Source organism: Stegostoma tigrinum, chromosome 38 (assembly GCF_030684315.1).
Source record: "Stegostoma tigrinum isolate sSteTig4 chromosome 38, sSteTig4.hap1, whole genome shotgun sequence".
Lineage (NCBI taxonomy): Eukaryota > Metazoa > Chordata > Chondrichthyes > Orectolobiformes > Stegostomatidae > Stegostoma > Stegostoma tigrinum.
The window spans coordinates 20,506,942-20,532,302 of NC_081391.1; the positions used below are offsets into that span (position 1 = coordinate 20,506,942).

General features: G+C 44.2%; 1 pseudogene; it reads right to left on the reverse strand.

The window, feature by feature from the left end:
* Positions 1-14,375: 14,375 nt before the first annotated feature.
* On the reverse strand, positions 14,376-19,841 carry LOC125447034 (ferritin, heavy subunit-like; annotated as a pseudogene).
* Between the last annotated feature and the right edge of the window lie 5,520 nt (positions 19,842-25,361).

Here is a 25,361-nt window from a genome sequence, read left to right on the forward strand (position 1 = left end):
ATGTACAAAGACCTGGGAAATGGGGGAAAGGGCGTACCGAACGCCACCCTCGCCCTGACGGCTACCTTTGTGTGCGGCTGCATCAAGCTGTGCGTAGACCCTCAGTACGCAAACACCAAGTGTCACTACTTACTGAGGTTCTACCTGTCCCCGGTGTTGCGAAGGATGGGCCTGGCCTCGTTGCTGCAGAACGCTCCGAGTAGTTGGACCGTCCCGTACCACCGGTCCTTCGTGGAGAAATTTTTGAAGGGAAACACCTTTGACCACAAGGCCGTCAGGCAGCGGTCAGCACGTAGTATCCTCGAGACCCTTCGGGAAAAGGAGAGGGTGGATCCCGTTGTGTGGTTCCCCACGCAGACTGCCAAAGTCGTTTGGCAGAATGCGTCATCGCCAGAAATTTCAAACAAGCTCAAGGACATTGCTTGGCTGGCGGTGAGAGGGCCTCTGCCAGTGAGATCCTTTATGCATGCCCGGAATCTCTGCACCACTGCACGCTGCCCTCGAGGTGGCTGCGGGGGGGACGAGACTGTCGATCACCTCCTTCTGGAGTGTGCCTATGCGCAGGAGGTCTGGAGGGGGATGCAGTGGTATTTGTCGAGGTTTGTCCCGAGCAGCTCCGTGACGCGGGACTCCGTGCCCTACGGGCTGTTTCCAGGGACGCACACCGAGACCAACATCAACTGCGCCTGGAGGACCATCAATGTGGAGAAAGACGCTCTTTGGTCTGCCCGCAACTTGCTGGTCTGCCAGCTGAAAGAACTGACCCTGACCGAGTGTTGCAGACTGGCGCACTCCAAGGTCCAGGACTACGTGCTCAGGGACGCGCTAAAGCTTGGGGCAGCCTCCGCCAAGGCGCGGTCGGGAAAGACCACGGTATGAAACCCCTCGTCCAGAATGGAAAATAGGGCCCTGTCTGGTAACTGGGCCCAGCTGGCGCCTTCCCCAACTGGTCAGGGGGTCAACTGGGACTGTGCGGGGAGACGACCGCTGGGGTATTTTCTTTGCTTTGTTTTTTTTCTTCTTTGTTTTTTTTTTTCTTTAGTTGGTGTACGTAACCCCTGGGTAATCCAGAGCGGCTTGCATGACTGGGTAGTGTATAAATGTTTTAGTTTTTGTACATTCTACGAATAAAGTATATTTTTTCAAGTAAAAAAAAGTGATGTAACGTCCGAAAACTAACCTTCCAGCTCAGCGAGCAAACTCACATCCAGAAACTCAACCTGAGCTACAAATCTTCTCAAAACTCACAGGCCAAACTAGCTGGTCATTTTAAAAGGGAATGTGGTGTAGTAATGTCCATTCCTCTGGATCTGAAGATTCTGCGTTCAGGTCCCACTGTCTCCTGAGGCGTTCGCTCAGGAAGTATTTATCCTCATACAGGAACGACGTGATTATCTGAAGTTACTTTAAGTGAAGCAAATTTTCACCATCAGACCAAAGCTGGTTCTCTTTGCTTCAAGTGTTTCGCTGATACCCCAAGTGTTTACAGCTAGTTTCATTCTAGAAGATCTAAAAGGGACCTGAGGGGCAGTATTTCCCATGTGTATGGAATGCAATGCCAGATGAATTGATAGTGGCTGGTACGATTACACCATTTAGGAGATATTTGGACAGGTGCATGAATAGGAATGGTTTAGAGAGTGTGACGATATAATGGCTTAAAAATGTCTATTTTGACCACATTTTTAATGAAGAAAGGTTGCTACAGAGGTGGAGAACAGTCAGCTCAAAGCCAATAAAGTAACCGGCTCGTGAGACGTTGAGGTTTCTTCATTGCAGTTGGAACAATCAAAGTGACCTGAGTTGAGGTGCTTCGGGGTGTGGGCGAGTGGGGTTTGGTGGAGGTGAAGTGGGTGAGTGTTTTGTCGAGATCCCACTGAACCAGGATTTTTAGTTTTACCTTTCAGCAGTTGCTGAGGTTTTTGAGTTGGCCGTGGGAGCTCTTATTCCTCTCTGTTACAGCTACAAGCTGGGAGTTCTCCTCCGGCTGCTGGGATTGCATGTGAGACAATCTATTTCACTGAATCTGCCTTTGCCAAGGGTGTGTTTATGGGATGTTACTGTATTGGACCAGCTAATTAGTATTTGTTATTATAGCTATTATTCTGTTATGCATTTCATAAAGTAAGCCATTTCTGTTCTTTTCATTTTGACCAATAGTGTAAACATAAAGTGTGTTTTGCATAAAATCAATAGTAAGACCAGTGAAATATCATCTAGAACACGATGCCTTCTAATTACCTTTAAAATGAAAGAGAGTTATGGTCTTAATGCATTTGGAGGGTGTTTGGTCTGTTCCTCAACAAGAGACATGAACCAAATGCAGGCAAATGGGATGAGTTCAGTTTGAGATACCTGGATGAGTTGGACCAAAGGGTCTATCTCTGTGCTGTATGACTCTGTGACTAAGCAGTTTGATCTCGGAATCAGTGAGGAGATGCTTACTTTGTTTTAACTCTGTGTTTAATGGGCCGGATGAGGGAGTCTGTGACTGACATCAGGAACCACCAATCAACATCGACACACAGCCCTCCTGAGGAGGGACCCCACCAATGGACACCGTTGACCTGCCTGAACAGAAAATGTATCTGGAGATTGACAGATGTCCTCGTCAAAATGGACCTGAGAAGCAGGGAACGTCCCTCTGTCACAAATGGCTTTGTCCCAACTAATGGACATCACGTGGCCATTCAATGGTCACCAGAGGCTTTGATGAATGTCTGCGATGCCTGGCTCTGTGGGAATAGGTGGCGTTCCTGGCTTACTCCCTGGTTGTCTGTGTAACACAAACCATGGACCATGTTCTTCTCGTGTCAATACCCAAATAAATACGCAGCAGGAAATTATAACACAAATGTGGAAGTGTACACTTACTGGAATTGGAGCATTTTTGAGAGATTGAAATTATGCAGGGGATTTTTCTGCCATATGTTTTTGCAGAGAACTCCTGAGTGGTTGCCAATTTCAGAACATGTGGGCAGAGAAAGCTGAAGAAATTGAGACATCTTTGCAAGTCATTTCTATCTTGTAGAGGCATCTTCTGTGTATCATTTATTTTGGCAGGATGAAGTCATAGCTGATGAGTAGATTCAACTGAATAAATTAATTTGGTTCAAACTTATTCGATCTTTTGTACTGTTGAAAACAAGGCCACAATTCCTCGCTCTTGTCACGAGTTGAGGAAGTTGTGTTTTGTTTAGTTCTTCTGAGAATTGAATAGAGAAGATGCAGATATCTTGGCAGGTTCTCACTGATGCTGTCCTTTTGTTGTTGGAATCTATCCTGGCTGACATCCTGTTCCAAGCTCCTTTAGCATTGTTTCTTTCTTCACATGGTCTTTTGTTACAATTCAGGCTTCTCTGGGCTATTGGGTTTCCAACAGATTTGAACCCAATTGGCTCACAGAACTAGTAGGAACTGCAGATGCTGGAGAATCTGCGATAACAAGGTATAGAGCTGGATGAACATAGCAGGCCAAGCAGCAAAGCTGACATTTCAGGCCTAGACCCTTCTTCCCCCTCTTCTCTCTCCCCCCCCCCCTCCCCCCCTCTTCTCTCTCCCCCCCCCCCCCCCCCCGCCCATTTCTGAAGAAGGTTCAAGGCCCAAACTGTCAACCTTCCTGCTCCTCTGCTGCCACTTGGCCTGCTGTGTTCATCCAGCTCATCACCTTGTTATGACTGCCCACATAGAACACAACTTGGATGGACCTTTGAAAGGAAAGACAGTGCTTTAGTGGGCAAAATGAATGTCTGATTTAAGGTTTGAAATAATTGTTCTGGTCAACCATTGTCAGATGCCACTGGATTGTGACAATTGTGAACTAGTTTCCTTTACCCAGGTATGCAGCAATGGTACATTCTGTTGGTTTCCCCCAGAATGGATATTTGACATTAAAGGATTTGGTGGATGTACAGATAATGAGGAGTTCCATAATCATTTGCAATACGGTGGCTTTGGTGAAATCACTTCATACCTTTGCTTTAAAGCAAAGCAGCACTACCTGCAAATTGATCAATCACTTTCCCTGACTGAGTATGACCCAAACTAAAGCTGGGTCTCCCAAAGTTGATTACCTAACATCTGAATGTCAAAAACCTACAGTGCCCAGCATTATTTTATTTGCTGATCTGAAGGAATGGCAATATCCTTCAATACCAGAAACTCTGACAGAATGCCAATCTGTTTGGTCTTTGAGAAGCAGCATCTCATGTTCTCCAGGCCTTTGATTGGCTGCCTTGTAGGAGACCTTTTTGGCCTGCTGATGTCTTCAAATGAGGAAAAACAGTGTTTACCAGTTCACATTCCCCTCCTTATAAAAGTCCAAGGACCATATATAAAAAGGATGCCAAGTCACTGTTTGACACAGCTGTAAACGTGATGGAATAAACCTTCTGATACTACCACCCCCATTACAGAAACTGGCCCAGACTCATTCACCCATGCCCACTAGATATAGGGAAGCTGATCTGTCCCATTTGCTAGTATTTGGCTATACCCCTCCAGGTTATGTTTCATTTGCTGGAATCTCATCTTTCACCAGTTTCCCTGATGGTTTCAAACCCTCTGCTTGGTTGGTCCTTTTGCTGAGAAGGATAGCAGCATGAGCCATTCCAGACCCTTCACTGTTCCTGGGTCAGTGCTAACCCCTTCTGACAAAGGGTATTGTGGGTCTGCCCACACAAGATGGTAGGGTGGCTCAAGGCAGCAAGTCACTATGGCAGAGGCAACTGGGTCCAGACCATGAAACCCATAGCCCAGTGGGGAAAATGTTCCCATCAGCAGGAACAGAACCAAAACAGGATCAAGCTACAGCTCACAGCAAGCATTAACCCAGAAAAAGGGAGACAAGACAGTCCAATATCCATCAGTTTATTTACACTTGGTACAGGACATGAGCTGCTTCTACAAAAAAAAAGGGAGTCTCTACAGGTCTCCCATTCAGACACATGACAACAAGCTCACTCCCTGCAGGCAGTTCAGTCACTCTTCCCCCAGGGTGAGCCTGTCAAACAGGTACTCTCCCATGCCATTGTCAGGGGCTCCCAGTCTCTTCAGGTTGGTGATGTGATCTCCCAGCTTCTTGATTATCTTCAATTGCTCATCCAGGTAGTGCCTCTCCAGGAAGTCACACAGCTGGATGGAAACCAGAGGGAAAATAATTTTCATAACAGCTTCCCTTGACAGTTTAAGGTTTCATCCTGTGAACTGGAGCAACAGAGCAGTTGATTTTGGTGCAGCTCTGGTGCAGTGTTAGGGACAACGTAACAATCACGCCTCACTCCCAGTATGTTCAAGCAGACCCGACCCCAAGTTTCAGTTTAGAGCAAATGCGTGGTGTCTGTTTTGGATATATTGCAACTGGGCAAACTAAAACACCAAATGAAAATGCAAATGCTGTAATTAAAATAGTGACAGGAGAAACTTTGGGTATAGTCATCAGTCAAGATGTAGCAGTGCTTGATGCAGGAATTATATTGCAACTGTCAGAAACTTGACCAGCCCTTGGTGAAAATCCAGATTCTCACATGCATTTCTCCTATTTAGGAAGCAAAAGCAGAAAATTGAGATTAGCAGCAAGCTTCTGAGAAGCCAAATAGGTTCAGATGCTGCTGGAAAAAAAACAGAACCCAAAAAAATCAGATCTGGTCACAACAATTCAGTCCATAAACAGCCTAATAGGCTGTTTACACAAACTAGCAAACTTGCTGACTCAGTATCTCTGCCTTAGCTCTTCCAGAAGAGAAGAACCTCCCAAAGTAGACATAATCCCACCAGTGAAATATTTAGTTGCCAACAGTCCTCATGCTGGTTGTCAGATCTTTGCATGATCTGTACTCTTGCCATGGAACTCTGCAACAAAACCTCTAAGAGCCCAGAAACTCACATGAGGGTCCATGTTGCCAGAGGCAAGTTTGTGCAGATCCAGCAGACTCTGGTTCACATCCTTCATCTGCCGAGCTCTCTGCATTGCCTCCAGACCATTGCCCCACTCATCCTGCTCTAGGTTCTGGAGGGGGAGAAAGGATGTTTCAATAGATTGGAAAAATCCACAAAAAGGGAAGAGGGATACAAGGATGAAATTGCGTAATAGTCACTGCATTAATCCAGTTGTTCCAAATTGTCTGTGTCACAAATTCCAGTGAAACTAAGTAGTTATAATTCAACCCAACCTTAATGTCCTGCAGGAGGACTCAGCCTCCATGTTTATTCTGGAATGCCATCAGTTTCTCAGCATGTTCCATTCCTCATGGGACTGCTCCTTGAAGAACGCAAAGTGACGCAGGGCAACATCATCCTGGTCAAAGTAAGAGAACTGCAAGCAGAGGGAGTGGAAAGAGTGAGGTCAGGAATCATCTTTGGATCATTGGCAGATAATACCATTAGTTAAGTCACTCACTAACAATTACTTTGCTTTCAATTAAGAGGCTCACATTGTAGCCAAGCAATTGTTTATTGGTTCTTCACCATCTTGGTAATTCTGAAGTCCCAAGCAAGGTACATGATTCAACTAGATGAAATGTTGGACAGTTCATGACAACTGTTCAGGTATTTCCAAGGATATCACTAGAACAGGGATACCTCTCCGTCCCCCCAACCCCCCAGAAAAGCTGGGATCTCTTCCCCAGCTTCCCCCATCCCATGCAAAGTCACAGTTTGAGGGGTTGAAAACATTAAAAATGTGTGAGGAGCATAGATCATTTGATTAGTTGAGTACACACCCCCTAACCTCACCACACAGTAGGGTTGGCCATTAAAAACCCAAAAGGCATAGGTTGAAGGTGAGGGGAGGGAATTTTGAAAGAGGGAACTGAAGAGCCATTCCCCTACAGGTTGAGGTGTAAAATGGAATGAACTGCCAGGGGATGTGGTAAATGCACACAGTTACAGACAATTAAGTGACATTTGGACAGCTGCATGAACAGGAAAGGTTTAGAAGGAGGAGCAAAAGCTGGCAAGTGGGACTAGTTTAGGAAATGGAGTTGGCAGGAGCAGTTTGGGAAAAGACATTCAACTAGAAGCCAGAACACCAAATCGGAGCCAACATAAAGGAGAACAGTAAAATTGGATTCCTTTCATGTTGGCCAGGAGTATGCATCATACTGCTTCTTCAGTTTAGGAAGCAAGCTTAGCACAGGCCAGTTCCTGTGATTTGGACAAGCACACACCAAGACAACCAACAGCAATTGTGCTAAAATAATTCACCAAGTGTGACAACAATATCCTAAAGCCAATTCATAAACCTACTGAAATTCTGTTTCAAGGTAGAGTTGCCTCATTGTTGGCCAGAGAAACTGGGAATGTCCTTTTAAAGCAATCGGGTAAGTGGTTTCACAAGGTGAGAGCAGCCTACGTGGATTGGCTAAGGTGAAACTATTCTATTCAAGCGTGCACACTTAAAAGTAGTATGCTCAAAAGAACAAGGGGTTAATAAGAACCTTTCCAGCAGCAGTTAGGGTATGGAATGCACTGCCCACAGCAGGCACATTGAGGGCTGATTATTATTGGATTTAAATAATCTGGTGCAGAGTCTGGGGAGGAAAAAAGCAAGAGATTAGGGCAAGGTAATGCTTCTCAAAGCAAGAGAGAGCAACATCATGGGCTGAAGAGTGTTTCTGTACAGAGAAGTTCAAGATCAGTGACCGAGAATTTCCTGTTTCTGTTGACAGAATTTAGACATTTGAAATCAATGAACAGGGATCTACAGTTCTCATCTTCCAGCAGTGGAAAGAGTGAAAGACTGATACCACTGTACAGATGCTAGACAGGGTAAACAATGTGACTAAATCCCCGACTGATGACGGGAGGGCGGGGGGGGGGGCGGCGGTGGGGCGCACTATTCCAACAGCATCTTATACTGGAACCAATTCTCCAGCTTCAAGGAATCACAGGTATGGTCCGAATCTAACAACTATTAGGATTAAAAAAGCTGTGTGTTAGATCTCAGTGAATTTATGAATGGAAGCAAGAGAAGTAGTTTCAGGCAGAGTGCCCATGGCTACAAGCTGCGGAGTTGGAAAATTAAAGAGAAAATGTTTCACATCTACAGTGTAAACAGGTAGCAAGGGAAAAATCAGAACAGACAGAAGGAAATCAAAGTTGGCAGTTCACTATACATTGAGAATCATGGCTTTTACGATTATTCTCTGAATAATCATTAGTCTAATGAAGGGTATCCCACACACAACAAAAACCCCCTTCCTATAACACCTCAGCAGGGACTAAGTGATAGAAGTAGACAACTGAGGTTTGTATTCGCCAACCCACCCAGCATCAGTTCACAGCTAGCTCCAGCTATCTTTCTTGCCTCAAGGTCTAATTGGAGCAGTGTCAAGAATCTCCTAAATAGCTAACTTTGAGTTACTATTCAGACAAGGCATTCCCCTTCAGGAAATTTCAGCACAATTTACTACTTCAAATGACTGAAAACCTAAACCATATTCCAAAAGTTGGCCACTAAAATGGTCATCTACAGTTTTGTTTTCCTCCAGTGGCTCAGAGGTTAGCCCTGCTGCCCCAGCACCAGGAACCTGGAGTTCAATTCCATCCTTGGGAAACTGTATTGAGTTTGCACATCATCCTTGTCTCTGTGGGTTTCATCCAGGTTCTCTGGCTTCCTCCCACAGGCCAAAGATGTGCAGGCTAGGTGGGTTGGCTGTGCCCAGTTACCCATTGTGTTCAGGGCTGTGTAGATTTTGGTGGTCAGGGATTCCACATCAGTGTCAGTGCAGACTTTTTGGGCTGAAGGGCCTGTTTCCAACACTGTAGAAATTCTCTGATCTTAATGTTTCAAGTCCCAGTGACACAAGGTGTTTGGGCAGAGTATTTTTTTGGGGGCACAGGTGGAATGGTGGAAACAGCATTTACATAGTGCCTAGAGGGTGGAGCCCAGGTGGACAAAGAATGTTGAAGTTCAGATTAAGTAATTGGAGTGAAAAAAAAGCTGAATAATGGAGCAGCCAGTCATCTGTCAACCTGGACAGGAAAGGTGGCCCCAATCAAGTTAGGAGGGGTGGGAGAACAGACAGTGACCCCAACAAAAACCCACACACAGCCAAACAGCAAGTAAAACTATAAAGAGGGGAGATGTGGGAGTCAGAGGTCACAGAGACCAGGAGGGTTTTGATCAAGTACCTCATCTAAAGATAAAATATTATTCTTCCTGTTTGCTCTGAGATTCACTGGACCATTACAGCATACAAAATGACAACACAAGTAGGATGCTGTGTGCGCAAGTGACCTACTTAAGGAACATTAGGGTCATACTGCACATGGACCAGAGGTATATCAACACACAAAAAAAAGTTACACTTGAAAGCATAACAGTACAGATCTGACTTGTGTGGAAAGGAAGTCACTATTTGTTCTCAAAGAGTATAGAGATGCATCACCAAACAAACTATTTGCACAAATATACTACCTACTCACAATTTTAAAAAAAACCATCATTTTATGAAAAAAAAACCATCATTTTACAATTAAAAAAAATAAATCTCACCATGGAGAGATAAACATAAGAGGAATAGAGCTCCAGGTTGATCTGCTGGTTAACAGCATCTTCACAGTCCTTGTGGTAGCTCTGACACACTAGAGAAGCCATCCTCACTATTCCTACTCACTAGGACTAGGACAACTCTAGAACCAAGCCTCTCCACCACAACCTCTTGCATTTATGCTCCTGAGACATCCTACACTTAACCAAAGAATTACATCACCAATGATGATTGGCAATCCCCAGTAGCCAATCAGGAATCTCCAAACAATCCAGGCACTAATTTAAGACAGGGAATGGCTTGTAACAGCAAGAGTCAAGTAGATGTTGACTGTGTAAACAGGGTGAGGCTAGTCACCCCCTGCAAGCCTATTTTGGCATTCAAATGGATCTCGGTTGGCTTGTACTTAAACTCAGCAGGTCTGGCAGCATCTGTGAGAAAAATTCAGAGTTAATGTTTTGGATCTAGTGACCCTTTGTCAGAATTGATGGTAGCTGGGAAAACAGTGGTTCATGTGCAGAAAATAGGGAGGGGAGTGGGGAAGAGAATAAAGAACGGAGTAGAGCCTAAAGACAAAGAAGAACAGCTGGACAGACAAGGAAGTTGGTAATAATTTGGCTGGGAGGGTGAATAGTTATTAATGGAGACTGTTAGGGACTAATAATAGGTAGTGTGTAATGGCAGGCTATGTGGTAACAGGGCCTAGTGTGTAGGGTAGGGGGTTGGGATGCAGGAGTGTTTAGGCCCTAAAATTATTGAACTTGATATTGTGCCCAGAGGGCTGCAGGGTCCTCAAGTGGAAAATGAGGTGTTGTTCTTCCAGAGATAGTAGGAACTGCAGATGCTGGAGAATCTGAGAGAATAAGGTGTAGAGCTGAATGAAAACAGCAGGCCGAGCAGGAAGGCTGATGTTTTGGACCTAGACCTTTCTTCAGAAATGGGGGAAGGGGGTTTGCAGCCACTTTGCAGAACACCTATGCTCAGTTTGCACTAAACAACTGCACCTCCCAGTTGTGAACCATTTCAACTTCTCCCTCCCATTCCTCAGATGACATGTCCATCCTGGGCCTCCTGCAGTGTCACAACGATGTGACCCGAAAGTTGCAGGAAAAGTAACTCCTATTCTGTTTGGGAACCCTGCAGCCCAATGGTATCAATGTCGACTTCATAAGCTTCAAAATCCCCCCTCCCACAATGTATCCCAAAATCAGCTCAGCCTCCCTAACCTGCCCTTCCTTCCCACCTATACCCTCCTCCCAACTCCAGCCCCACACCCATCTCCTGCTTACTAACCTCATCCTGCCCCTTGACCTGCCTGCCCTCCTTGGACTGACCTATCTCCTTCCCTACCTCCCTACTTACACTCACCTTTTTATTGGCTCCATCCCTGGCTCCTGAGACAGAGATGTTGATGAGGGAGCAAGGTGGTCTGTTAAAACGGCAGGTAGCTCTAGGTCACTTATTGCAAGCTGAACGTAGATGTTCTGCGAAGTGGTCACCGAGTTCATTTTTTGTTTCCCCAACGAAGAGGACATCACTTTGTGAGCTGCAAATGTAGTAGATTAGATTCTGGGAGGTGCAGGTGAAGTATGACTTCACCTGGAAAGAATGTTTGGACCCTTGGAGACTGGGGAGGGAGGTAAATGGGCGGCTGTTGCACCTTTGCCAGTTACAGGGGAAGATGCTCTAGGGCTGTGGCAGGGTATGGGGGTGAAGGAAGTGTGGACCCTAGTGTCCTGGAGGGAACGGTCCCTGTGGAAGGGGAGTGGAATATGTGTCTGGTGGTGGTATTTTGCTGGAGATGTTATCTGATGTTCTTCTGGATGTTGATGCTGGTGGGATGGTCAGTTAGGACGAGGGGAGGGAAGAGAACGGGTGAGGGCGGAAGTGCTCGAGATGGGTCAGACCTGGTTGAGAGCCCTGTCAACAACAGAGCTGGGGAATCCTCGGTTGAGGAAGAGTGTGGACATTTTGGAGGCTTCCCAATCAAAGTTGGTCTCATCTGAACATATGTGACGGAGATGGAGGAACTGAGAGAATGGGATGGAGTCTTTACAGGAAGTGGAGTGTGAGGATCTATAGTCCAGGTAGCTGTGGGAGTCAGTGGGTTTGTAATGGATATTAGTGGCCAGTCTATTCCCAGAAATGGAAACAGAAATGCCATGGAAGGGAAGGGAGGAGTCAGAAATAGACCAGGTGAAAGTGAGGGCAAGGTGGAAATTGGAAGTGAAATCAATGAACTCTTCCAATTCCAAATGAGAGAGAGAAGCATCACCGATGATATCCGAGAAAGAGTTGTAGGTGGGGCCTGGAATAGGACAGGAGCAAGGAATGCTCCCCATACCCCATGAACAGGCAGGCATAACTAAGGGCCCATGCAGGTACCCACGGCAACCCCTCTTACCTGAAGAAAATGAGAGGAGTTGAAAGAGAAGTTGTTGAGGGTGAGGACGAGCTCTGTGAAACGGGGGAGGGTGGTGGTGGCTGGGGATGGCTCAGGTCTTTGCTCCAGAAAGAAGCGGAGAGCCCTAAGGCCCTCCTGATGGGGAATGGATGTGTAAAGAGATTGCACATCCATGGTAAAGAGGAGGTGGCTGGAGCTGGTAAACTAGAAGTTTTGAAACTGGCGTAAAGTGTCAAAGGAATTACTGATGTACGTGGGCAGGGCTTGGACCAGGGGAGAGAAAACTGAGGCAAGGTCGGAAGAAATGAGTTTGTGGGGCAGGAAGAAGACTGGAATAAGGAATGTTCCACAAACCCCACGAAGAGACAGGCTGAAGCGATGGATCTACCCAGAGAGTCCCCATTAACAACTATTCACCCTCCTCGCTAGATTGTGATCAACTTCTTTGACTGTTCAACTGTTCTTCTCTGTTTTTAGGCTCTCTCCAATTGTTTACTCCCTCTTCTACACTCGACCCTATTTTCTGCATATAAACTGGCATTTTCCCAGAGACCATCAGTTCTGAGACCAGAAATGTTAATTCAGATTTTTTTCCTTCACAGATGCTGCCAGAGCTGCTGAACTTTTCCAGCAACTTTGTTTTTGTTCCTGATTTACAGCATTCACAGTTCTTTTGGTTTTTATTTAAGCAGGAATAAGGTAGGGTTTGGTCTGGGTGAGATGCTCTTCGGAGGCTTGGTGTGTACTCAATGGGCCGAATGGCTTGATTCCACACTGAAGGGATTCTATGATCTTTCATCAGATCCAGAAAAGGTCAGTGATACTGATATTGATCAGAACAGTCGAAGAATATTAGATTTTTAAAAAACTGAAAGAATCACAGATGCTGTAAATCGCGAACAAAAGCAGCAGGTCTGGCAGCATTTGTGAAAAGAAATCAGTTAATATTTTGGGTCTAATGACACTACCTCAGAACTTCCTCCCTTTTGTGGAAGGTTCATCAGACCCAACACGTTATATCTGATGTCTCAACCAAAGGATATTGACCTGCACCAGATAGTTTGCAGTCAATCTGAGAGTGAAACAAGTTGGTGAAATGGAAAGTGCATCAAGAAGATGACTCTACCAGAATCCTTTTGCTCCCATTGCCATCAAGTTTCGAGTGGACCTTTTTTTCTTGCTAACAACAAACATCACACAGTCTAATATCCCTTCTGCAACTCTTCACTTCATTTTGACAGGTATTTGAGAGACAAGATTTAACATTTGAAAGGTGGAGCCTTGGGACATAACTTGATCCTTTCTGCTTTTATTCACCCAACCCATTACATGGCCCTTGGGTGCTATGGGCGCAGGTGATAGTTCAACATTTGGCATCCCAAGAGCCACCTTAAAGTGGTCAATGTTCAGCAACAAACAGGTCAAAACAAAACCTCCCAATTTTGAGAGCAGTGGGATTTGGAATGTAACCAGTCAGCTGTTTGAGCACTATAACAAGACCATGTCTAATGTGGTCACAACTGCAATACTATTTGTAACTAACCAGGAGAGGCTTTTCCAGAACAGAGGTAGGGACCCCAGGTGGGGACACAGCTGAAATTGAAGGAATCATTAGTCCAGTGGCAGCACCTTTTGATTCCTTTAATAAGAGGGCATGAACACCATGCTACAGGTGCCCTACATAACTTGTATTCAATCTCAGTGGAGGTAACTTTTTTTAAGTCTATGCCCAGGGGGAAGGACATCCTCTATAAGAAAGAGATCCTAGGACTTCTGATTGTATGAAAGGGCACTTTACTTTCAGAGCTAGTGAGTCACAAGAACTTAACTTTCAGTTCTAAAGAGTAGAGGAAACATTACCACATTACCAGCCTGGTGCTGTACTTGAGCTGGAAGTGTTTCATGGAAAGTTTCAAAGCAGCTTTGTTATTTCAAGAAAAACCGGAGTTTCATTCCCAATCTAATGTCATGCTATCGCTCAATTAGCATGTTTCCAAATGTCATAGGCAATATTAAAATAGACCATGATTATAATTACCAGCCATTGCAATGGCAGAAGTCCCCTTGATGCAGCAAACAGTAATGGTTTGCAAGATTGGGGGCTGGGTGAAGCCAAAGGAAGCCCCTTTCTGCTGAGGTGTAGCTTAGAGAGGTCAGTAACACTGGATTGGTCAGGAGCAGTGAAGAATGCCAAGAGTATGTGAAAGATACCAGAACCACTTTATACACCTAGAAACCTTTGGGTCAATTGTCAGGCAATGAGCAATACAGCAATAAGTTTCAGAGATGCTTATTTCTATATGCAACAGACAGTCAGAACAGGTTTCCATTTCAACCTCATGTAAAGTACTGAAATCTTCTAAAACTCATCAGCTGAGTGTGAGCCTGTCAAACAGGTACTCTCCCATGCCATTGTCAGGGGCTCCCAGTCTCATCAGGTTGGTGATGTGATCTCCCAGCTTCTTGATCATCTTCACTTGCTCATCCAAGTAGTGCCTCTCCAGGAAGTCTCACAGCTGGAAGAACAGAAAGGGAGAGCAAGATTAAATTAGTTTTTATTTGGGTTTCTGCTGTTATGGATAGCTAGATCAGCTGGCTATCTTCAAGGAGAAAAGTGCCTTTTCATCTATAAATATTCCAGAAGGCAGAGCAAGCTAGACCTGCACATGTGCTAAGCTAATGCCATTTAGCTGAGAGCATTTCCCCATGAACTATCTTTAAACCCAGATACTTCAGATTGGTAGTGGAGTCAATAACGTGACTCTGAAAATTGATCGAGAACTCACATGAGGGTCCGTGTGGTCTGAGGAGAGTTTGTGCAGATCCAGCAGACTCTGGTTCACATCCTTCTCCATCTGCAGAGCTCTCTGCATTGCCTCCAGGCCACTGCCCCACTCATCCTGCTCTGGCTTCTGGAGGGAGGGAAGAGGCAGAAAAGTGAAAAATGAAGCAAAGTGCAGTACAATGAGATGGAAAGTCAGTGTGCACCATACAGCATTACCCCAGCCAAGTGCAAGCTTCAAATCCATGTCTACTACTGGTCATTATAATGTAGGAGGATAGACCAACATTGACGACTTGCAGGAGGACTCGACCTCCACATTTATTCTGGAATGCCATCAGTTTCTCAGCATGAGGTGATGAGGTGTGTTCCTTTGGATTTAACTCTGGGTTTGATGGGCCAGATAGAGCAAATTTGAGAACATGTGGGCAGGAAAAATCAAAGTGATTGAAAACAGGAACCACCATCAGCATCCACGTACAGTCCTCTCGGGACAAACACTACCAATGGACACAGTTGACCAGCCAGAACAGAAAATGTATCTGGGGTTTGAAGGGTTTAGGCCCGAAATGCCAGCCTTCCTCCTCCTCTGGTGCTGCTTGGCCTGCTGCGTTCATCCAGCTCTACACCTTGTTATCTCTGGAGAGTGACAGATGTCCTGGTCAAAATGGACCTGAGTGGCAGGGAATGTCCATTAGTCAAAAAAGGGCTTTGTCCAAACTCATGGATGTAACATGGTCATTCAATGGCCACCAGAGACTTTGATGAATGAATGTGGTGACTGGCTCTGTGGGAATAGGTGGCGTTCCTGGCTTACTCCCTGGTTGTCTGTGTAACACAAACCACAGGTACCCATGTTCTTCTCGAATCAATACCCAAATAACTACACTGCAATAAATTTTGTAATAGAATGTTGAAGTATGTGCTTGCTGGTAGATGGAGCAGTTTTGAGAGTATGAAATTATGCAGGGGATCTTTCTGCCATATGTTTTTGCGGAGACACCTGAGTAGTTGCAAATTTGAGAACACATGGGCAGGGTAATTGAAAGAAATTGAGCCACCTTTGTATGTCATTTCTATCTTGTATAGACATCTTTTGTATATGTTTTGTTTTGGTAGCATGAGGTCTAATACCAGCTGATGAGTAGATTCAAGAGAATGAATTGATTTGGCTCAAATTTATTTGATCTTTTGTACAGTTGAAAACAAGACCATGATTCCTTGCTACTAGAGACGTTTTGTGCTTTGTTCATGTGTAATTCTTCTGAGAATGGAATCTACAAGGCGCATCTTTGCAGGTTCTCGCTGATTCTGTCCTTCTGTTGTTGGAATCTATCCGGATGACAAACTGTTCCAAGCTTCTTTGGCATTGTTTCTTTCTTGGCCCTGATTCACATGATGTTTTGTTACAATTTGGGCTTCCCTGAGCTATTAGATTCTAACAGATTGGATCTCAATCTGCTCACATAGAACAAAACTTGGATGTATCTTGAAAGGATGGACAGTGCTTTGGTGGGTGAGATGAGCCACATCCGATTCAAGGTTTGGAAAAGTTTTTGTACAGACAAGTACTGGCAGACAGATGTTGCTGGCTTGTGACAATTGCTTTCAACACTCGGGTTTGTCAATGGCAAATTCTGTCTGTTTGTCCATAACAAGCCTCCCGAAGGAAAGCCAAAAGAACTGTGGATGCTGTAAATCAGGAATAAAAACACAGTTGCCGGAAAAGCTCAGCAGGTCTGACAGCATCTGTGAAGGAAGAAGAAAAAAAAAACACCACAACCAGTGTTAACATTTCAGGTCCAGTGACCCTCCCTCAGAGCTAATTTCGTTAATGGTAACTCTTTCCATCACAGAAGCTGCCAGACCTGCTGGGCTTTTCCAGCAACTTTGCTTCTGAACTCTCTGGAAGGATGTGATGGATGTACTGTTCTAGTTTCTGGTAATGTGTTCTGTAACCTTTTCCACATGGATGTGCTTCAGTGAATTCACTTTTCACACACTTCCTTCAACATCTACCTATGAATTGATCAATCGTTTCTCCTGGCCAGTGGCACGAGATGAAATCAAGCCATGGCTCCCAAAATTGAACATCGAAACTCTGATGAAGTTCTCGCCCTCATCAATATTGGAGGATGTTGTCCCTCACCCTGCAGTGGCCAGTGTTAGATTTGCTGACTACCATTCTCCGCTGACTCAGAACAGACAAGTGTTGAAAACGACAAAGTGCTGATTGAGGATCCATGGTGTGCCAATCCTTAGTTATGTTTTTGTTTACTATCCTTTTGGGCTTAAGATGCAAATGGACTACTCCTGTCTCTTTGTTGGAATCTCCAGTTTTGTTGTTGTAGCTCACAGCCCCTTGTCAAGCTCGCTTATAGGAATGTTAGTGTTTCTTTCTCTCTCCCCCCCCCCCCCCCCCAAAACAAACCTACATTTGGCTAAAAGACCATGTATGGGAACATGAAGTGTCCCTAAACTTATTTTAAAAAGTTGCATTTGGCTCAGCCACAAACTTGAGAATAAACCTCCTGGTGAGCTGAATACCTCAGTTGGACTAAGCAAAGTCCAAACTGACCCTTTGGTCTAAATCATCCATAACAGCCAGATAACCTAAATTAATCTAACCCCATTTACCTACATCCCTCAACCTTTCCTGTGCATGTATAGATCCAAGTGCCTTTTAAAATGTTGAAGGCTGGTACAGCTGCACCAGTTACTTTGGCACATGCATACCAGGAACAGATTGAAACAAACTACAGCACACATCACAGCAAGGATCAGCACACATCACAGCAAGGATTAGCCTTGAAAAAGGGAGGCAAGACAGGCCAATGTTGATCAGTTTATTTACACTGGTACAGGACAATGAGATGCTTCTACAAAAAAGTCTCTACAGGTCTCCCATTCAGACACATGACAACAAGCTCACTCCCTGCAGGCAGTTCAGTCACTCTCCCCCAGGGTGAGCCTGTCAAACAGGTACTCTCCCATGCCATTGTCAGGGGCTCCCAGTCTCTTCAGGTTGGTGATGTGATCTCCCAGCTTCTTGATCATCCTCACTTGCTCATCCAAGTAGTGCCTCTCCAGGAAGTGTCACAGCTGGAGAAGGATTGAACAATTAGCTCAGATAGATGTGACTAAATTTGTCTGAGTTTCTACTGATGGATGGCTATCTACAGAAACAGATTAAAACTGCTCCTGCAGCCACACAAGTATTCCAGAGACAGTAAACTAGATTTGCACATTGTTTCCAGATAAATGGAATTAGCCTGGAAGCTATGCTCACAATTGACACCCAGATACTTCAAAATAACAGATTGTTAACTAGGACAAGGAGCACAAGTAGCGTCCATACCAAAACCTTACATGGACCTTGGACAATGTGGTGCATGGCAGGTTCTAGTATCACCCCCAATAATTCATCAGGAACTCACATGAGGGTCCATGTGGCCAGAGGCAAGTTTGTGCAGATCCAGCAGACTCTGGTTCACATCCTTCTCCATCTGCAGAGCTCTGCATTGCCTCTAGACCATTGCCCCACTCATCCTGCTCTGGCTTCTGGAAGAGGGAGGAGGCAGATGCTTCACTCATGAAAAATGAAGGGGAGTGCAATACAATGAAGTGGAAAGCTAACTAGGAACTAATATGCCATACAGCATTTTGGTACTAGTCAGCAGAATAAGCTTCAAATCCATGTCTAGTTCAGATGTAGGAGGATAGACCAACCTTGATGTACTGCAGGAGGACTCGACCTCCACGTTTATTCTGGAATGCCATCAGTTTCTCAGCATGTTCTCACTCCTCATGGGACTGCTCCTTGAAGAACTCAGCAAAGTGGTTCAGGGCAACATCATTCCGGTCAAAGTAAGAGAACTGTGGGGGAAAGAGGAGAAAGTGACAGTCAGACAAGCTGCAGATTTCATTAGTCAGAACTAGAGCAAGAGTCTCTGGTTTTTCAGCTTAGTAGAAAAAAGTAAGTGGTACAGATCCTGAATTTCAAGGCAGTACACCAAGATTCTGCTGTGTACTGCTCAGAACTAGAGATCTGAGTTTAGCAATATAAAAGATCATTTTACTAACTGAAGAGAGGCACTGATTTTTGCAAAAACCCAAGAGTTTATCATTGATGACTTGGGAAGTGGATTTCTAACCCCCTCCACCCCAGGCTAGAGTTAGTTATCTAGAGGAAAAATTGCTGACTGCAAAGCAAATGAGCACAAAGCTATTTTTAATGACAATCATGTCTCCAGAAGGCCATATGGCCTCTAAATTCATGTGAGCAAGATCTTTCATCTCTACACTGAACATGTTCACCATCTGTGACCCCCATTTTATTGTGGATAGAACAGGCACAACCCCTCAGCCCTGATTAGGGTGAGAAAGCTAATGAGTTGCAGCTTACACCTAAACACCTCAATAGCCATTAATTCCCCTAGATCTCAAGTGATAAGGGGAGAGCCCATCATATTTTAGAAACACCTGATTGAACAGGGCACCTAGACTTCTATTCACAACCCAAGTGATATAAATCAGAGGCCCTTACACCAAACCTCCTAAGTAGTCATCCAAATCAATTGAGAGAAAGTCCTCATGGAAGAACCCAGAAGTCCAACACAACAGGATTTACACATTTGGAAACAGTCAAGGGAGGGTGTCATAAATCATTCTTATATTACCAATGAGTCACCAAATTCACCTCAGTTGAATAGAAATTGATCAGGTTGATGCATCATAAAAAAGTCAAGGAAGCTACAAGGAACCTTGGATTTGGTTCTAATAAAACACCTCATGAAACAAAGCTGGTAGGATACAGAACAATCAGTTAATAAGACAGCCAGAAAAATAAGCCTTGAATAATCACTTGAGTGGATTAGAAGGTTGGTAGAGAGAAAAACATTCAAACCAACTCATAGGCTTCAAAGAAATTCTATCCACCCAAGATAGAATTCAAAAGACAGCTGTAAAACACATGGGATAGAACTATCACTGACATATTGCCCACCCCTATGATACCCTTGGTGGGGTGGTAGATAAACAAAGAATAGACCTTCAACACCACAAGCCTCACCATGGAGAGGTAAACATAGGAGGAATTGAGCTCCAGGTTAATCTGCTTGTTAACAGCATCCTCACAATAGTTCTGCAACACTTGGGAGGACATCTTCACTATTCCTACTCACTATCACCAAGACAACTCAAGAACTAAGCCACTTTGCTATAAGCTCTTGTATTTATACTCCTGGGAATATCCTGCTCTCAAACAGGGATGACATCACCAAAGAAGATTAGTTATCAGGGACTGTCAATCAGGAGTATCCCATCAATCCAAGCACCAATGAAAAGGGAGAGGTGTTATGGGATGGTGCTGAGAGCCAGAGCGAATCAGAGTTTTGGAATGCAGAGAAGTTTGGGTAATTAGGCTTGATAATGCAAGCATTTTTGGAGTGATAGTCTCTCAACACATACCAAACTCGCTGGTCAGTTGTAAATGGATATGTGTTGTGATAGTGTCCATATCTCTGGACCTGAAGATTCTGCAGACAGGTGCCACTGTCCCCTGAACAGGTTGCTCAGAATGTATCCATCATGGGACAGGAATGAAGTGACTAGAAAACTATTGCCTTTAGTGAAGGATTTTTCTACCTTCTGACGAAAACTGGCTCTTTTTGCCTCAAGTGTTTCACTGATACGCCAAATGTTTACAACTAGTTTCATTCCAGAAGATTGGAAAGGGTTCTGAGGGGCAGTTCTTTCACACAGAGGGCACTACATATACGGACTGAGCTGCCAGAGGAAGTGGTCGGGGCTGGTACAACTGCAATGTTTAAAAGCCAGTTGGAGAAGTACATGAATAGGAAGCGTTTAGAGGGCACGATGTCACAGTGGCTTTAAGAGGAGTATTTTGACCACATTTTTAATGAGGAGAAGTTAAGACAGAGATGGAGAGTGATCAGCTCATTGCCAATAAATTAACATGCTTGTGAGGTGTTGAGATTTTTATTGAAGTCAGAATGACAGAACCAATCTGAATTGGGGGATTGGGGTTGGTGGAGGGGGGGGTGGGTGATGAAGTTGGTGAGTGGTTGATCAAGCTCCCACAGAACCGGGAGTTTTAGTTTTAACTTTCAGCAGTTGCTGAGGCTTTCGAGCTGGCCATGGGAGCTCTTATTCCTCTCTCCGTTACAGCTACAAGCATGAGATAATCTATTCCACTGAATCTGCCTTTGCCAAGGACGTGTTTATGGAATGTTACTATGTTGGAACAGTTAATTAGCTGTAATCAATATATCTACTGTTTTGTTAAGCATTTTGATCAGTGAGCCAATAGCGTTCTTTTTGCATTGTCTGTATTTTGACTGCATTGTAAAAATATAGTGTGTTTTGCTTGAAGTCAATAGTGTGACCAATCAAATTTCATCTAGTGCACAATAGCTTACATTCACCTTTAAAATAAAAACAAATGTTGTGGTCTTATTGTAGTTGGAGTGTGTTTGGTCTGGCCCTCTATAAGAAATATAAGCCAAATGCAGGCGAATGGGACGAGTCCAGTTTGAGGCACCTGGTTAGCACAGATGAGCTGTAACGAAGGGTCTGTTTCCACGCTGTATGACTGTGAGTCTAAGCAGTTTGGTCCTGGAATAGGTGATAAGATATGTTGCTTTGCATTTAAGTTTGGGTTTGATGGGGCAGATAGAAGAGGCTGTGATAGGCATCAGGAATCACCAATCACCATCCACACACAGCCCTCTCAAGACAGACCCTACCGATGGAGACAGTTGACCTCCCTGAACTGAAAATTTATCTAGAGATAGATAGCCATCCTGGTCAAGATGCAGGAGATGTCCATTAGTCACAAAGGGCTTGGTCCAAATTGACAGACATCACATGGTCATTCATTGGTCACCTGAAACTTTGACGAAAATCTGTGGTGGCTGGCTCTGTGGGAATAGGTGGTGTTCCTGCCTTACTCCCTGTTTGTCTGTGTAACATAAACCACAGATAGTCACGTTCTTCTTCAGTCAATATCCAAATAAGTGCACTGCACAAAATTTATAATACAGTGTTGAAGTACACATTTAGGAATTTCTGGAGCATTTTTGAGAGATTGAAATGATGCCAGGGATCTTTCTTCCATATGTTTTTGCAGAGAACTCCTGAGAGATCACAAATTTGAGAACATGTGGCCAGAGAAGGCAAAAAAAACCCCTTTGTAAGTCATTTCTATCTTGTATAGGCATCTTCTGTAAATCTTTTATTGTGGTAGGATGAAGTCACATACCAGCTGATGAGTAGATTCAAATAAATAAATTGATTGGCTCAAATTTATTTGATCTTTTGTTGAAAACAAGACCATATTTCCTTGCTATTGTCAAGACTTGAAGAAAGTTTTTGCTTTGCTCAAGTATAATTCCTCTGAGAATTGAATCTACAAGTCACAGATATCTTGGCAGGCTCTTACTGATGCTATCCTTCTGTTGTTGGAATCTATCTTGGCTGACATCCAGACTTTTTTGGTGTTGTTTCTTTCTTAGCCCTTCTTCACATAGTGTTGTGACAATTTGGGCTTCTCTGGGTTATTGGATTCCAACAGATTTGAACCCAATCTGCTCCCGTAGAGCACAACTTGGATGTATCTTGAAAGGACAGACAGTGCTTTGGTGGGTGAGATGAGCCCCATCTGATTCAAGGATTGGAACAGATGCACTGGCAGATGCTACTGGTTTGTGACAATTGTTTTGAACTTGCTTCCTGTGCCTAGCTGTGCATCAATGGCACATTCTGTAGGTTTGTCCAACTGCATCCTTTGGAATGATTTGATCCACGTACGGATGATGAGAGGTTCCCAATCCCTTCCACAAAGTTTGGCTTCAGTGAAATCTCTTTTCATATCTTTCCTTCAACACCTACCTGGGAAGTGATCAATCATTCCCCTGGCCGTTGGCTGTACAAATTTAACTAAATCTGTGTCTCCTAAACTTGATTATCTGAAATCTGAATGTCACCAAAAGCCCTTGATGACAACAACAGAAATGCCAAGGGATTTTATTCTTCCGAACACCCCAGGGCCCAGTGCTAGATCCAGTTTTCCTCCCTGCCATTCTTTGTTATCGGCTACTCACAAAAAACCGTGTCTATAAAAAGACCTGCGATAACAAGGTGTGGAGCTGGATGAACACAGCAGGCGAAAAGGCATCAGAGGATCAGGAAGACTGACGTTTTGGGCCTAGACCCTTCTTTAGAAAATATTTTCTGAAGAAGGGTCTAGGCCCAAAATGTCAGTCTTGCTGCGCCTCTGATGCTGCTTGGCCTGCTGTGTTCATCCAGCTCTACACCTTGTTATCTCAGATTCCCCAGTATCTGCAGGTGTAGGCCCTACCATTTATAAAAAGGCCTGAGGCTCTGACAGAACATCACTCGTGCGCTGTGCGCTAATTCTGAGTTTTGCGAGTCATCCTTTGTGTCTATAAATGGTATTGTATATTTCTCTCCTGTTTTGTTAGTTATGTGTCGTAGCCCTTTGATTAGCTGATTTGTAGGAGTGGTTTTTGCCTGCTGACACTGTCCATGGAAAAGTGTGACAATATTGTCACAGCTCATTGTTCTCTTCCTTATAATGATCCCCAAATTTGATTTTATAAATGCGTACAAACAATCACAAACTTGTTAGAATCAACCTCCTGATGAACTGATGGCACCTCTCAGTTGGACTAATTTGGGATGGAGACTGACCATTTGGCCTAACCCATCCATGCCCAACACATATCCTACATTGATCGAGTTGCATTTGTCAGCCTTTGGCCACTTCCCCCTAAGCCTTTCCTATTTATGTACCCATCTATGTGCCTTTTAAAGGTTGTAGCTGAACCAGCCTCCACTCATTCGATTGATGAATCGCACTGCAGGAAAGTGGTCCATCCTTTTGGTTTTAAATTTTCCCCTCTCACTTTAAAACTATATCTACTGGTTTCCCCCAGTTCTAGGTGAAAGGCCTTCATTATTTAAAGGTAGCCATACCCCTCATGGTTTTAAAAAAATCATGAAGTCTCCCCTCAGCTTCTAACTCTGCAGAGAGACTAGCCCCAGCTTGCTCATCTTTCCACACTCCACCCCGAAACTTTAATTCAAAAAAGGTTTCGGATAAGCTGAGAGACCAGCAGGGAAAGCGGTGTTCCTAAATTGGCCCCACCAGTGACCCACACAGTTCTAGGATGGCATCTCAACTCCTACCCTGCTCAGTAAAGGTCAGCAGCCCTAATGCCTTCTTCACCAACCTGGCCACACCTTCAAAGAAATTGGCACCTGCACCCTCAGCCTTTTGTAACATTCCCCAGGGCCTACCATTACTGGTCTGTCCACTCTCAGTTGAAGTTAATCTCACCCTAATTTCAGATTTACTCTGACCTAATATGCACACTTAGCATGATGTGCATGAATAGCCCTTGGTGGTGCAAGGGTAGTGTCTGTCCCTCTTGACTAGGAGACATGGGTTCAAGGCCCACCTGCTCTACTGAAAGAGCATAGTGTCTTGATCAACCTGTTCAGCATTATCATCAAATGCAAAATTCTATAGGTATGACCTTAAAAGGTGAGATTCTTCTGGGTTTGATTTGAAATTCCTGAATTTGGTTATGCTTAATTCACTGGGATCTTGGGGTTGGAAGCCATCAGGTGAAACTTCTGCTCAGCTGATCCTTTTGCTGAGAGGTCTAGGTCTATGAGCCATTCCTGACCCTTCACTGTTCCTGGGTCAGTGCCAATTCCTTCCTGTAAGGGTATTATGGGTCTACCCAAAACAAGAAGATGGGACAGTGATTCAAGGCAGCAGCTCACATCTCAAAGGTGACTAGGTCCAGGCCCATGTACAGGTTCCTGGGGAAAGATTGCCATAGCTTTGCTATCCAAAGTAGACAGCCATTAGCTCTTCTCTATCTCCTACACCTTTACCAATTCTAAACCATTTCTGAAGGTTTCCTGCACATGCTTCACCTTCTTACAATTATGTCATGGACTCTTGTCTGCAATGGAATGTAGTTGCTGGACTGTCCTCAAGTTGAAACTGATAGAATTCTCTAAATCAGAGTTTCCCAATACATTTCAAGAAATTCAAACCTGGAGACAACATTGAGCACAATTGCATCTGTGTTCGCCTATCTCTTGATGAATTGATACATCTCTCATAAGGTCCAGAACAGGTCAGTGGCACTGATTAATTACAATAGTTGGAGGATATTAAATAAAAACTGAAAGAACCATGGATGCTATAAATCAGAAATAACAACAGAAATTTCTCAAAAATTTAAAGAGGCCTGGAACCATCTGTGAAGTGAAACCAGAATTAATGGTTTGGATCCAATAATACTTGATCAGAACTTGCTCCCTTCTGAGGAAGGGTCAACGAACATAAACTATTTACTCTGATGTTTTAATTGGAGGATATTGACATGCGCTAGATAGTTTGCAGTCAGTCTGTGAGTGGAACAAGTTGATGAAATGGAAAGTTCATCAATGAGATGCCTCGACCGGAATTCTGGTACTCCCAGCACTGCCAAGTTCCGAGTGGAATGTTTTCTTGCTGATGAAAAACATCACACAGTCTGATGTTCTGTTGTTTCTGTAAATGTTCACTTTATATTGAGAGGTATTTGTGAGACAAGATTTAACATTTGATACTTGGAGAGTC